At 43.3% G+C, this 12,731-nt stretch overlaps 1 long non-coding RNA gene across 12 annotated transcripts in view; it reads right to left on the bottom strand.

The window, feature by feature from the left end:
* Window positions 1-12,731, bottom strand: part of LOC101798394 (uncharacterized) — a 95,600-nt gene that overhangs the window by 32,873 nt on the left and 49,996 nt on the right. For 10 of the 12 annotated variants that reach the window (XR_011811522.1, XR_011811520.1, XR_011811519.1 and 7 more), the window contains 3 exons: window positions 4,508-4,672; window positions 3,162-4,235; window positions 123-2,370 (listed from right to left, as the gene is read on the bottom strand). This is a non-coding gene — a long non-coding RNA (uncharacterized lncRNA). Of the gene's footprint in view, window positions 1-122; window positions 2,371-3,161; window positions 4,236-4,507; window positions 4,673-12,731 lie in introns of those variants that run through there. The other 2 variants (XR_011811524.1, XR_011811523.1) reach the window with 2 other exon arrangements.

The following is a 12,731-nucleotide window of genomic DNA, read 5'->3' as shown; positions in this document are numbered from 1 at the left end:
CCATGGACTCAGGAGGTTACTGCTGTTTTATACAGTAAGATTAAAAGACTGGAGTAATCAAAATTTTTGATTTGTCTCTGTGTAGATTTAGAGTTTACACATAGAAGCTACTATCTCAAATGTAAATTCTGAAATGTCTTTTATTGGAAAGATATTACACCAAATATTTAGAAACTGCTTCATTGCTACAGTTCCATGATGATGTTCTTCTCTTTCTAGCCAGTCTCGGAGAATTTGTTCCTTTTGCTCAATAACAAAGGCAGAAGGGGCACTGACTACTTGCTTTTATTTGTGGAAGTCCTTCTATTCCAAACGTATTCAAAATAATTTTCTTTTGTGCAAATGTACGTCCTTTTGCATACTGTGCTCTCTCTCATCAAAGACAGAAATCCATCTCCCTAGTTTTAAGGAGTCTTCAGGTTTTCAGATATTACAGTTCTCACGAAGTACGAAGGTCCGTCTCCCTGCATTCCCCTCTAGTGCTGCTGGCAGTTCAGAGCAGAGGGGACAGCAGGCAAAAACACCACTTTGTGTCCCTGACAATACGAAGCTATCAAAGTCATACTTTTATGTACACCTGCTTACACCTTCCACTGATGAAAAAAAAAAAAAAAGAATGCATAGTAGAGGCACACTTGTGCCAACCATGGAATTTATTTCCTTAGAAAGGTATTTTCCCTAAAGCCCAATAGAGATTGCAGCGCCAGATAACTCACATACTTTGTTCCAGTGTCAAGGAACATGCAATAGAAAGGGCTGCAGAAACACCATGGCAAGCCCCTGGAGTGAACACAGGTGATGGGATAGTCAAGTTATCTCCCATGTGTGGTGAAAGCAAAGACAGAAGGAAGGAAAAGCTGAAAGTGAAAAATGTTATTTTTGTTAGATTTTTATCATACTTGGGGAAAAAAGAAAAAAAAAAGGAAAAAAAACAGAATTGGTCATGTGGCTAAAAAAGCTAAGTTTGATGTAGTCTGCAATGCCTGCCTAATGCAATGAAACAGTTTATACTAAAAGCTACTGATACCTCAGATCTTTCCTCTGTTACTTCTTTTTGAAGTTCAAATCCAAAAGGCTTCTTTGACTTGAGTGAGTACCTTTACTTGCCCTTTCTTTCCCTTGAAGCAAACTTAAGTTGTAAAATTCCCTGACGGATTTCTTGCTCCTTCATGAAGTTTATTCTCTCCTTTGCCCTCCTCCATATAACCAGACCCCTCTTCACAGTTGGGTGAACCTAGAAAATCACTCCGAGTGGGAACCACGTGAACCAGTTCAGTGAACATCAGGTAATTGCACTGTGCCTTAGAGGTCTTTCCAAAGGTCAGATATTTCTGGGTAATTTTCCAGCTACTTTATTTGTTAAACGAAAACACATTGAAATTGGGGGAAAAATGAGGTAGCTTTTTAGAAGTCTGTAATTGTACAAACAGCTGGGCTGGCACCTCTTGAGAAATCCCAGCCTGTGGATGAGAATGCCTGGCCACATGGCAGTGCTTTGGGGCTGAGCATCAAAGGCTCATACCTTCAAAATTTGTCTGTTCTTACAAAATCGGTATAGTTTACTGTTGCTCTGAGAATGGATGAGATTTTCAAATACACATTTCAGTAGATTCTTATAATTCTCAGCCACTTCCAAGCTTTTGGGAAAACAAACAAACAAAGAAACAAACAAAAAAAACACGTCTCTAAACACAGACACACATGCACAGCAAGTAGACAAACAAACAGCAGGGCTTCTAAACCTGGAGATCTCTGATTGCTTTCTGTGAGGTTTCTCCAAAGTCTAAAGTTAAAGGTGAGTTGACACTGCAGCTTTTCCTTCCAGGCATTACAAATTTGTGTCTCTAACAAACCAATAAGCTATGTGATAATAAATAGGAAATTAAAACTGGATTTAAATGAACTGATGTGTCAAAGCCTTGGGATGGTCACATAATCCCAACTTCCATGCAGTGTTGCCAAGTGACCTCTGAAGAACAAGGAACATATCTACAGCTCTCCTCTGAAGCTTCACATGGTTTTCTGTGTACACCAGATGATCAATGCTATCTATGTACATAAATGGCTAAGTGCTGAACAAAGGCTCCTCATGGTCATCTGAATTTCTGGCAAGATATTGCAGCTCTTCCCAGGTTTCAAGTTTTTAAGGCATCATACTAGAAGCACTGGACAAAGCAGTCACCTACCACATACCAGATCAAATGCAGAAAAACTGATTTATTCACTACAGTTGCTCCAGATTCAAGTTGAAAATAAGGTTCATTGGTTTGCAGGGCACTTGGATGCTTACTAGACATTTGTTGCTTTTGGAGTAGCAGTCAGAGGCAAGATGACTGGAAAAAGCTCAAGGATATCCTTCTGGGACATGCACTAAATGAGAACAAATCAAGACAAATTATATATATTTTTTAAATCCCTTCCAACCCAAAGCATTTTGTGATTCTATAGCAGTGTGTTGTTCCTTCCTCCTCCTGCCTGTGGCCTGGGGTTACTAAGATCTGTTGATTATTCCTAGAGCTTCCACAGAAAGTAACTTTTGCAAATTGTCATTATTGCACAAGGATCTGCACCTGTGCTGGTACAACTGGGATAATGTTGCACAAATCAAGAGAATGAAAGTGGCTTCTTGGCATCAAGGTTTTCTGGAGAACACAGACTGGCTCCAGTACTAGATACTTTTGAAAACATAAGGACATAAAGTTTGTCAGAGGTCCGTGCAACCCAGCAGTGTCTCCAATAGTTGTCATTATCGATTCCTCAGGGGGAGACAACTAAATTACTCAAGGCTGACTGTATTGCTTTAACTATATACTTGCAAACTATTTCAAAGATTTCCAGTAGAGGCACCAGACCTCAAAAATGTTTCCAATCTTCTGGACAGTATTCACTATTCCCAACATCTGCAGACCATAAAAGATCAGAATCAACAATTACACATACACAGCTCTCAAGAGGCTGTCTGGTTAAAAAAATAGATCAATAGATCAATGGATTACCTCTGACACCTTTTAAAAGGCTTAGCTACATCTACCAACTTCAATTTCTCAGCCATCAGGGTTGATTTACACAGAAAGATACACACTTAGCTGAGCAGTGCCAGTTTCACCTTCTTATATTTCTCTTGAGCTGAAAAACTCTGATTTTGGAGATTTGTTACTCACCTGTTTGGCTGACAGCTGAAGTGGAGACAGACCCTCCTGCACACTCTGTAAGGCACGGTTCTTCTGAGAAAAGACCTTCCTCAGGTGTCTCCACAGCAAACACAGACACCAGGAACTGGTGGCATGTTGGTGCTGTGCCCCCTCCAGCTCCTGCTGCACCACAGCTGCCTTGGGTGGCTCAGCCACACGTGCAGCCAAGCAGTTCCTGGACACGTGCAGGTAGCAGCAGTGAACATCAGTTCAAAGACAATTTGTGTAAATCCCCATTTGAGATGTTTCAGGAACTCAACTTAATTAGGTAACTTTCATAGACACAGAATTTGCATAAAGTCCTGGATACCAACATATGGTCAATTCATCTTGCCCCACGGAACAGTCATACACTGTTCCTTCTCTTCCTTCATGCCTGCTTTGATTTCTTGATGCAAGACAAGTTCCACTCCAACTGCATTTATGTTGTACCTGTGTTTGAAATGAAACATTTCAAACTTGCACTTGCAGGTCTATTTTGAGTAATATCTATAATAATAATAATTAAAAAAAAAAAAAAAGAGCAAACCATTTCAGTATTTAAAGACTGCAAAAGTTTTTTAGGTTTAGGGTCAAAACGGAGCCCAACTGGAGGAGGTCAGGTGGCAATTCCTCCAAGGGTGGCTAAACAGGCACTCTCAGGGCAACCCACAGGCTGGGCTGTTTTGGCAGGCAGTGCAGCATCTGTATGTAGCAGGGGAACATCTCCCTCACCTCTTCCTCTTTTCCTTCTCATCCTTCTCCTCTCCTCCACCCCTTTTCCTCTCCCTTTTCTGTCCCTCTCCTCCAATGGTAGCCTTGGCTTGGCACTGTTGTGTGAGTATGCATTCCCTGTATAAGTGCAGATGTCTTCAATGAATGATAAGTCAGTTTCTTCTGCTGAGGTGGATGCCAGGAGTTCTCTTTAGTATCAGTAATGTTTCATTCATGAGCTCGTCTGCTCCTGTGTGGAAGGAGCACAAAGCAACAGGCTGCCTGAAGACTGACAGCTCTTGAGGGAGAGCAGAACCAGACCCCAGAATTACTGCTGACCAGAGAACCTGCCTGAGTGGAAAGAGAGAGCATTAATTAGGATTAAAGGGAAGTAACGGGCTTAGTACAACATGACAGCTGTGCCAAATAGAATGCCACACTTTCTAGCTGCTGTCAGATCTCTGTGTTATACTTTGGGTATTGGCCAAATTATGCTGTCTGTATAATTCCTCTGTTACTGTAAGTCACTGGAGAAGGGCAGAATTGTCTATATTTAGGCTACCAGGTCCTCTGTGTTAATCTTTATTCCCTCTTCGTTTTAGTGCTCTGCTTGCTATTTTTACCTTGGATATTCTGCAGCAGGTCTGAATACTTGAAGAAGGCAGGCCAGCATTTCCCCAGAAGAATTTAATGGACATAACTCTGGTTTGTTTTCCATTTTCTTGTTTCTTCCTTTCTTCATGTGCGGGTTTTCCTACAATAAAGGCTCCAAACAGAAAGCAGCAGATCTGAAATGGAAAGCCAATGATAAATCAAATGGCAGCAGAAAATAAGGTAACATTTGTAATGCAGTTTTGCCTAGAGTTTCAGTGGCAGCTGCACTTATTTAAGATTATGAAGGTACATTTGAAAAAGCAAGCAAAAGATGAGTGCATGACAGATGCAAATCCTAATAGCACTGTTGCCAGACTGAGGCAAGAGAAATACTTGCTGCACACCTTCATTTTCCATCAGCCAGGTCCCTGTCTTGATCACAGTCAGTAGGACCGCACCCAGCCAGGAAAACCACTCACTGAGTAAAAAGGGTGGTAAAACCTGGCAGTAGGTAATTAGGGCAGTCATATATTTCTCATTGTAAATCAGTGTTATTGCTAAACATCTGATCTCTACGTGATGTAAAACATTGGCTAAACAACAATATTAATTGTTATTTTCCATTACTGTAACCTTCAGGAATTTTCGTTTGTGTTATTCATTCAATCCGAACAAAAAAAACTGGGACCAATCTTCCAGTGCATTGCACAGCTCCTGAGGTGCATTCTTTCTAGTGGGACTGAGCCTAACTTGCTGCCCCTGCTCTGAAATGACCACAGGGCCCAGGCACCCCTGGGGAAGGACTGGAGGCTGCAGCAGGACAACGGCTGCTTCGCTCTGGCTCTGCACATTGCTGCCGGACAACCTCTGCTTTGGCTCTGTCCTGACCATTCCCCTGCTTCCTCCAATTTTCCTCAGAAGGAATACAGATTTAAGTGACATTCCAACTAAAGAGGGACCTGGTAACCAATAGTGATACTTTTCTCAAAGCAGAAAAGGTATAAAGAGGAGCACAGGCAAGGAGAAAAGAAGAAATATTTCTGGAAAAAAAAGGTCCAAGGCTGTTGATGATACAAAATGCACAGCCTGGAACCCAAGGAGTGCATAAGCAAAGAGTACTCTGGAAAAATTAGAGAAAGGTTAAGCAGCATCCCTGAGCAGAAGCAGAGCCACCGTGCCGGCTAGCTAGCCCGTGTTCTCACCCATCTCAGACTGTCAGAGCTGGGGTGCAATGAGGGGCAGCAACACCAACCAGGACAGGCTGATGCATGAGGGTGGGGAGAAAAATTATTTCAGAGCTGGAGCTGATTTGTGTAGAATCTGGCTGTTAAACAAAGAACCACAGTGTTTTTAAAATTCTGCCCGTTGAACTAAGTTTCCCTCCTGCCAATCGGATTACTTCAGCTGGCCAAACAGTCACACCTCTTTTTAGAAAAGAATTTGAGAAACATGACCAACACAGTGTGACAGTGTAGCTAACCATCCCCTTCACTGTGCTCAGAGAAGAATGTAAAAGAAAATTCAGAGAATTTCTATTTTTAAGCCTAATACAATTCTGTGCTTAAAAATAAAATCATGTATTGGTAGGTATATTGTAGCAGTTTTTACACATTTGCATTAAATGTATAAAATTATTTTCTTTTCATTAAAAATTAAAAAGAAAGAATTTGATTATTGCGTATAGATAGGTGCTTTTGGAGAACAAGGCTTCTCTTTTACTTCTGAGAATGCTTTTCAGGGCAACATGTGAAATCAGACTCTGAAATAAGGTACATTGTCTCCCTTTGCCAGATAAAACACTTGAATGTCACAGGACAGTATCAAAAACAAACCAACACAACATAGCTGGGAAGAGCTGGAATTATTTGGGACAAAAATATGTTGGGATACCACCTGTGTGAGAGGCTGCTGCAATGGAGCTCTTCAGCGGCTTTTCTTTGGTATCCCGGTTTCATTGGCAGAAATTGTCAGACTTTATCAGATCAAACTGAAACATCTCTCTGCCCACAGCCAGACAGATCACAGCCTTTTGCCACAAGTTATACCAATCACTGGTTCTTAGACTATAACTGTTCGATTGGCATAAAGTTTAACACAGACATACGTAGATCAGGTCGTGATTTTAATTTGAAGTTACTCTCAGTGAGCATAATTTAATATTCCTGAGACGGTTCCATATTAACTCAGGGCAAAATTCAATCGGGATTTTGAAACAGCTTTGAAATCAACTTACAAAACGCATCTTCAGCTACATCAGTTCAACTTTGTACAGTTCTTTAAATAACAGTCATTTTTATGGCTAGTGTACATCAGAAAAGTGGAAGATATGCAGGAACCATGTTTGTGAAATTCTAACTGGATTCCAAAAACCATAAAAAGTATAATTTTAGTTATTGCCAATTTCCATACATTCCTGGCAGCATTTGCAGCCTGTGAAATCCCCATCTATGTAGGTCGTTTCTCTCATTCAATGTGCTCATCTTCACTTTCTGACCATTGGCTCTCAGCCAGTTTAGAGCCTCACTGTGGGTGGCATTTTTCTAGATAACTGCAAAGCGCACATAAATCCTGCCTTCCTACAGAATGCTGAGGAACATGCCCCAGTTGCCAAGTTGATAGGGAGGGGATGCCGGGCCCCAGCCACCACACCACAACAAGTGCCTGCAACCAGTTCTGCCTCTGATCAGGGCTGGGGCTGCATTCAGAACACTGTGGCTTGGCAGGCAGGAAGAGCCAAGCACATTCACAGTGAGAAATGGTAAATTAAAAGTGGCTCAACTGAAGTGTCTTAGTATTTAGATGTTTTCCCTTCCTTTTTCCTAGTATATTTATAGCTGGTACTTTATCCTGCTATGGTTAAACGTTGCCAGTATCAAGACTTTTTTCTTAAAGAGAGCAAGTCAAAACCAATGCAGAAAGCTCACCATTTTCTTAGTATTTTGTGATTTAGCAAGTTCTGAGCTCATTTGTTTCACCCTCCATGTTGTCTCCTCTCTTTGGGCAGGGCAAAACAATTGATCTATCTGAAGACTGGAGGAGGCCAATTTTCTGATCTGACCAGGAAACACGACGCAGGGATTTGAGCCTCTGGTTGGGCTGAAAGCTCTGCAGCAGCCAGGCATCACGCAGACTCATCAGCTTGTCTGCCTGTGGCCAGGACACTGTGAGGTCTAGAGGCAGTGGTGCTTGGCTCTTGACCCACTTTCAGCTCTGGGACAGGACTTCTCTTGCGCCTGGGCAACTTGCAGCAGCTGGACCTGGATGAGGTTGCACAGCCCACCACAGCCACTGCAGTGTGCTTTTCCTGTTCACAACCCTTGCTCAAAGCATCAGCTGGGAGCAACAGAGACATTTTACTTCACTTTGATTCACTCATGGAAAGCTGGACCCCGAACCTCCCCACCCCAGCACAACTTCAGTTTCTTGCCTGAGGAGCAGAGGGATGCAGAGCCAAGCACTCAGTGCTTTTTGGCTGGCCCAGGGACCAGCAGACTTCATCATGCACCCAGATTGGGAGAGCACATAGCTTTGGGCACCCTGCAGCCCCAGGTGGCCGTGCTTCTTGATGCCAGCCTTTAGCACCCTCCTCCCATGCAGTGGGACCATCCTGAGCTCCCCAGAGCTCGAGGGGCTGGTGGCAGCTCACCCCAGCTCCCTGGGCAGAAGCTCCATCACTGGTTGCACTCATGAGTGACTTGCATCCCCTCACTTTATGCCAAGGACCAGACGCTGAGCAAGGGCATAGAGGGTATGCAGTCATCCTCCCGCTCCCACCACAGCTTGAGTGTAAAGGAAGCCCACGTATACAGTCATGCCAGCAAGACCAGCAGGTCCACCACTGGGATGCAGCCAAGGAGCATCCCTGCTCAGGAAAGCACTGCAGTGGTGGTGGGGGTTACTGGAAAGTGCCTTAGATTGTTCTCCTGCACCATGAAACCCGCCAGCCTTTGGATGCCAGTCTGAAGATTTTTGGTACTCACACAGGTCACAAAGTACACAGTGATGTGTGTACCTTATTTAATACAGTAATTTGAACATATCTGCTTTTTCACTTAATACAGGCAACTGTTGTTTCAGTGTCCCCTCAGGACATTATGTTCACCAAAGAAGGGCCCACGGACAAAGAACATCTTTTGAAGGCTCTCATTACTTCTCTGCCATATTTATCATATCTGATAAGCTTATCTGTGGAATACCGAAAAGAGATGTTTATCTCTTCTTTTACAAATAACTTAGGCTAAAGTTACTTTGATACAAAGCTTTTGCAATTCCTTTCTGTAAAGAACTACTTAAGTGCTACCCTTGAGGAAAACTAGCATAATGTTTCACATCTGTCTCATTTTGTCTCTAATGAAGACTACTTTTTGTACCAGCTCTACCCTTATATTATTACTGTGGGTTTTTGATTTCAGTAAGCAGTAAGAATTTTATTTACTTTTTACTGCAGTTACAGTTTTGCATGCATTTCTCTTTGAAATCAATGAAAGACCAGGTATATTTTACATGAAAGAAATACTTATGTGTTGTTTTCATACAGTACAAAAGGCATTTCATGGATTTGGGATTTGTCTAAGTCCTGTGTATTTTATTTCTTGACAATACTCTGAAGTAGATGGGAAATTAACAACTGTGCCTTAGGAACTGTAACTCACATAGGCTGGACGGTAGGTCAAGGCATGTAGCCACATGCTATCAGTCAGCACCACACTGACCCTATACTGAACCATACTCCCAGTGCTACAGAACATTAATTCTGACTTATCTGTGACAGTGAGCAATTTTCCAGTGATAGGGCAGACTTAGTGATCTTGGACAGGCAGGGTCTAACAAGGTGAGAGATGAGTCCTGTTGAAATCTTTCAAGCATGAATGAAAGAGGAAGTTGTTCTGCCTATTTATGAAAAGTCTGCATCCAAAGGCTCTGACCAAGCAGGCTGGCTAGGGCTACAGTGTCTGCAGTCAGCAACAAAGAGGTTCCCGCAGGGACACAGCCCTGATGTGCCACCAACCTTCTTGTGGGGCTTGTCAGGACACATCTTCAGCCTTGTGCAAACTATTTCAGAGTCAACCTGGCACATTGATCCAGTGTGTGTACCCTTATGCAGAAGGAGCTGGAGCCGCCTCCAAGCTGGAAGGACCAGGACACGTGGTCTGTGTAGACTCATGCCTCAGGGCAGCTTTGCCTCGGGGCACACAGGCTTGCATGTCTGATCCTGGCATGTCAGAGAACCACTGTCAGTGCCTGCAGCTGGGCACCTTGCACACTGCCTGCTGGCAGGAGCCAGCTTACCGTGCTTGTGGTGCACTTTGACAGAGCGGTGCAGCACAAGCAGGACCAGCAGCAGTCTTCATCTACCACATTTGCTAGACCTAGTTCACTGCTTATTGTGGGCTTTACCCTATTCATTAATATGCAGGAGGAACTGCACATGACAGGCAAAAAAAGAAAACTCAATAGCATTGCCAGTAAGTATCTATACTGTCCTACAAAACACGTATTAGACCAGTCTAGGCTAAGCTTATCACGTCTTAGATCTCCGTGTTGCTCATTCCAATGCAGGATCTCAGGCTAACCACAGCAGAGGAAGAATTTTAAGCATTCACCACTAAAATACATTATATATTAAAAATTCTGTCAGTATTTACTGCTGAAGTCAAGAGCATCACCAGATTTAGGCTCTGTTCTATATTTCATGCTGAGTTCAACAATAATATTTAATCACCAGAATTCAGTTTGAAAGTTCAGAAATTTTTAAGAGTCTCAAAAACAGTTTAAGAGGACTCCCTAAAGCACAGTGCCTTTCACAACAGTCAGAAGGCACTGGGATTATTGCTGCAAACTCCTGGACTCAGAATGCAACTGCGAAGCCCCTTGTGCAGGAGAGGTTTGTGAAAGCAAGAGTCTGTTAGGAGGCCTAGATGGAGTGGCTGATGTGCAGCCACCCCGGGCTGTTCTCACCCAGCTGGGGCTAAGCCCAGCACCAAGTGCAGGAGCCATGGCTCCGGCCTCTCCTGGCTGGGCCTCGTGGCCTGGCAGCACCTGGTACCGTGCGGCCCAGCCTGGCTGGAGGCTGCTGGCTGGCAGGAGCTGCTGTGCTCTGGGGCTCAGCACAGGCACGGCTGCAGTCTGAGGACCCTCACCCTCCACCAGCCGTGGACAGGGACATTTTCTGAGGTCAGCACATCATGCTGACTGCCAGCGGTGGTTCTGCTCACTGGTCAGCGCTGCCAACCCCCAGAACACTGTTGCACCTCATTACTATGTAGGCACCACTCCCTGCTCCATGCAGCCCGCCAGGATGGACCCAGGGCCTTTCAGAAATTGTCCTTGTTTATTAAACAGAACAAAAGTCTGAAGCACTGGGGAGCAGGGGAAGGAAGAAGTTTGGGTTTCTTCCCTTGTCTTGGAAGTATTTAAGGAATGCTAAGCCTGTCTTGATTTGCTATAGGGTCTCCTGGGGCCCTCACAGATGTTACTTTTCCCACTGTTTCCTCAGTAGTTGTGCAGATTTTCAGAACCAGAATTTCTCATCTAGAATACAAAACAGGAAAATGCCATTCTTTCCTGCAATAGCTAAGTCTGGTCTCATTCATTTAGCACTGCAATGGTCCTCAGAATCACAAAACCCATCTCCTTATTCCCTCCTCACAAGGCTCGAGTGAGGCCATTGGATGCCCAGGAGCAGGGCTCAGCCCAGCAGCGGCGCTACCAGCAACCTGTATCACTCACTGTGCCCCAAGGGACCCAGTGAAGCTGACCAGGAAGAGTCAGAAAGCAAGTCTGTCTGAAGGCTGTCAGAAAGATGAGTAAGTCTGTCTCATAGATTTGCAAAGCCCCTGGAAATGCAAGTGCATGCTACCAGCTAAAAAGACCCAAGATATGAAATACTTCAAGTTATTCAAGGTGAATAATAAAATAAAGTAATACCAATAATGAATACTTGCATTTTAAACAATCAGTAAATATATCATCCACCAGGAAGGCTGTCATATCCTCCAGAACAGCCTGCTTCTGAAAAGACCATAACCTGGTAGCTGCTGTCACCACTGACACCTGAGACAGCAAACAACAGCTAATCCTTACACGGTCTTTGTGCTAATGACTAAACCAAGAAACCAAGATAACTGGCATCCCTGGCAAACTTCCCATTTAATTCAATTAACTCTAAGCAGGCATGTGCTGATTGCACCGGTCAGCATAAGAACGAGCCAGAAGCCAGACCCCTGGCTTGTGACATTAACGAACAAGGAGGATTTGAGTGATGCACTCTGGCACAGTTGCCAGCAGTCTACCCTGTTGCTCCTGAGCTGCCCAGGATCTTCAACAGGCTTCTGCTCAGAAATTTGTATTTGGGGCACTTTGCTCCCAGCAAGTGCAAGATGAAAATTGGCAGAGGTTTAAGTGGATTCTGATACTTCAGTGCATGAGGCCAACAACAAACAAACCTGCCTGCACAAGGTGCTACACAAGGAACACACACTCACACACACACACTTCTCCATTTGTCTCACCATGGGCTGGGTATAAATTTTCTGTTGGGAAGATTTTGTGATGAAAAATCATCTTATACAAAATGGTGTGGAAAAAAATAGTTTTTCTGAAAATGTTCATCTTTTTGCTGAGAAAATGAAAGCAACTTATTTCATTTCATGATGTTTTTATTTATTCTGAAATACTGTTATGTGTCAGTTTGAGCAAATGACATGCTGCATCTCCTTACTAGCACATTGTGTTAGAACCTCAGAGCTTCCAGGAAGATTATGTTTCCTCTAATGCAATGCAGATGTCTTGATCGCCAAGCTGCTCTGTGTGCCCTGGGAGCTGCTGCCCTCTCCCTGGGGACCCTGACACTTGCAGAGATTCAGGTTCCTGAAGTGCTGGCCAAAACATGCAGTTTAACAGGGAAAACACTTCAAATGGAAATTGACTTTGAAGACAGTTCAAGAAACAAACTGACCACTATTGATTCTGGGAATGTTGAAATGTTGAAATGTTTCAATTAAATAAAAAGGCATTCCTGAGCCCTGTTTGGATTTTTATCTTCCCCCCCCCCCCCCCAATAAATAAATAAAATTAAAGGTTTTCATTGCTTTTGAGATAAAAACAAAAACTATATCAATTTCTCATCAGACAGATACTCAGTTTCATTCAGCTCTGATTTCATTTTAAGGTAATTTCTTTAAAACACAACTACTAGAAAATTTAAACAATGTCTGTTATATGGTTACAGAAGAAAGGGGGTATAATACCAAG

This window comes from Anas platyrhynchos, chromosome 9 (genome assembly GCF_047663525.1).
Source record: "Anas platyrhynchos isolate ZD024472 breed Pekin duck chromosome 9, IASCAAS_PekinDuck_T2T, whole genome shotgun sequence".
NCBI lineage: Eukaryota > Metazoa > Chordata > Aves > Anseriformes > Anatidae > Anas > Anas platyrhynchos.
This window is presented reverse-complemented; position numbering and strand designations above follow the sequence as displayed.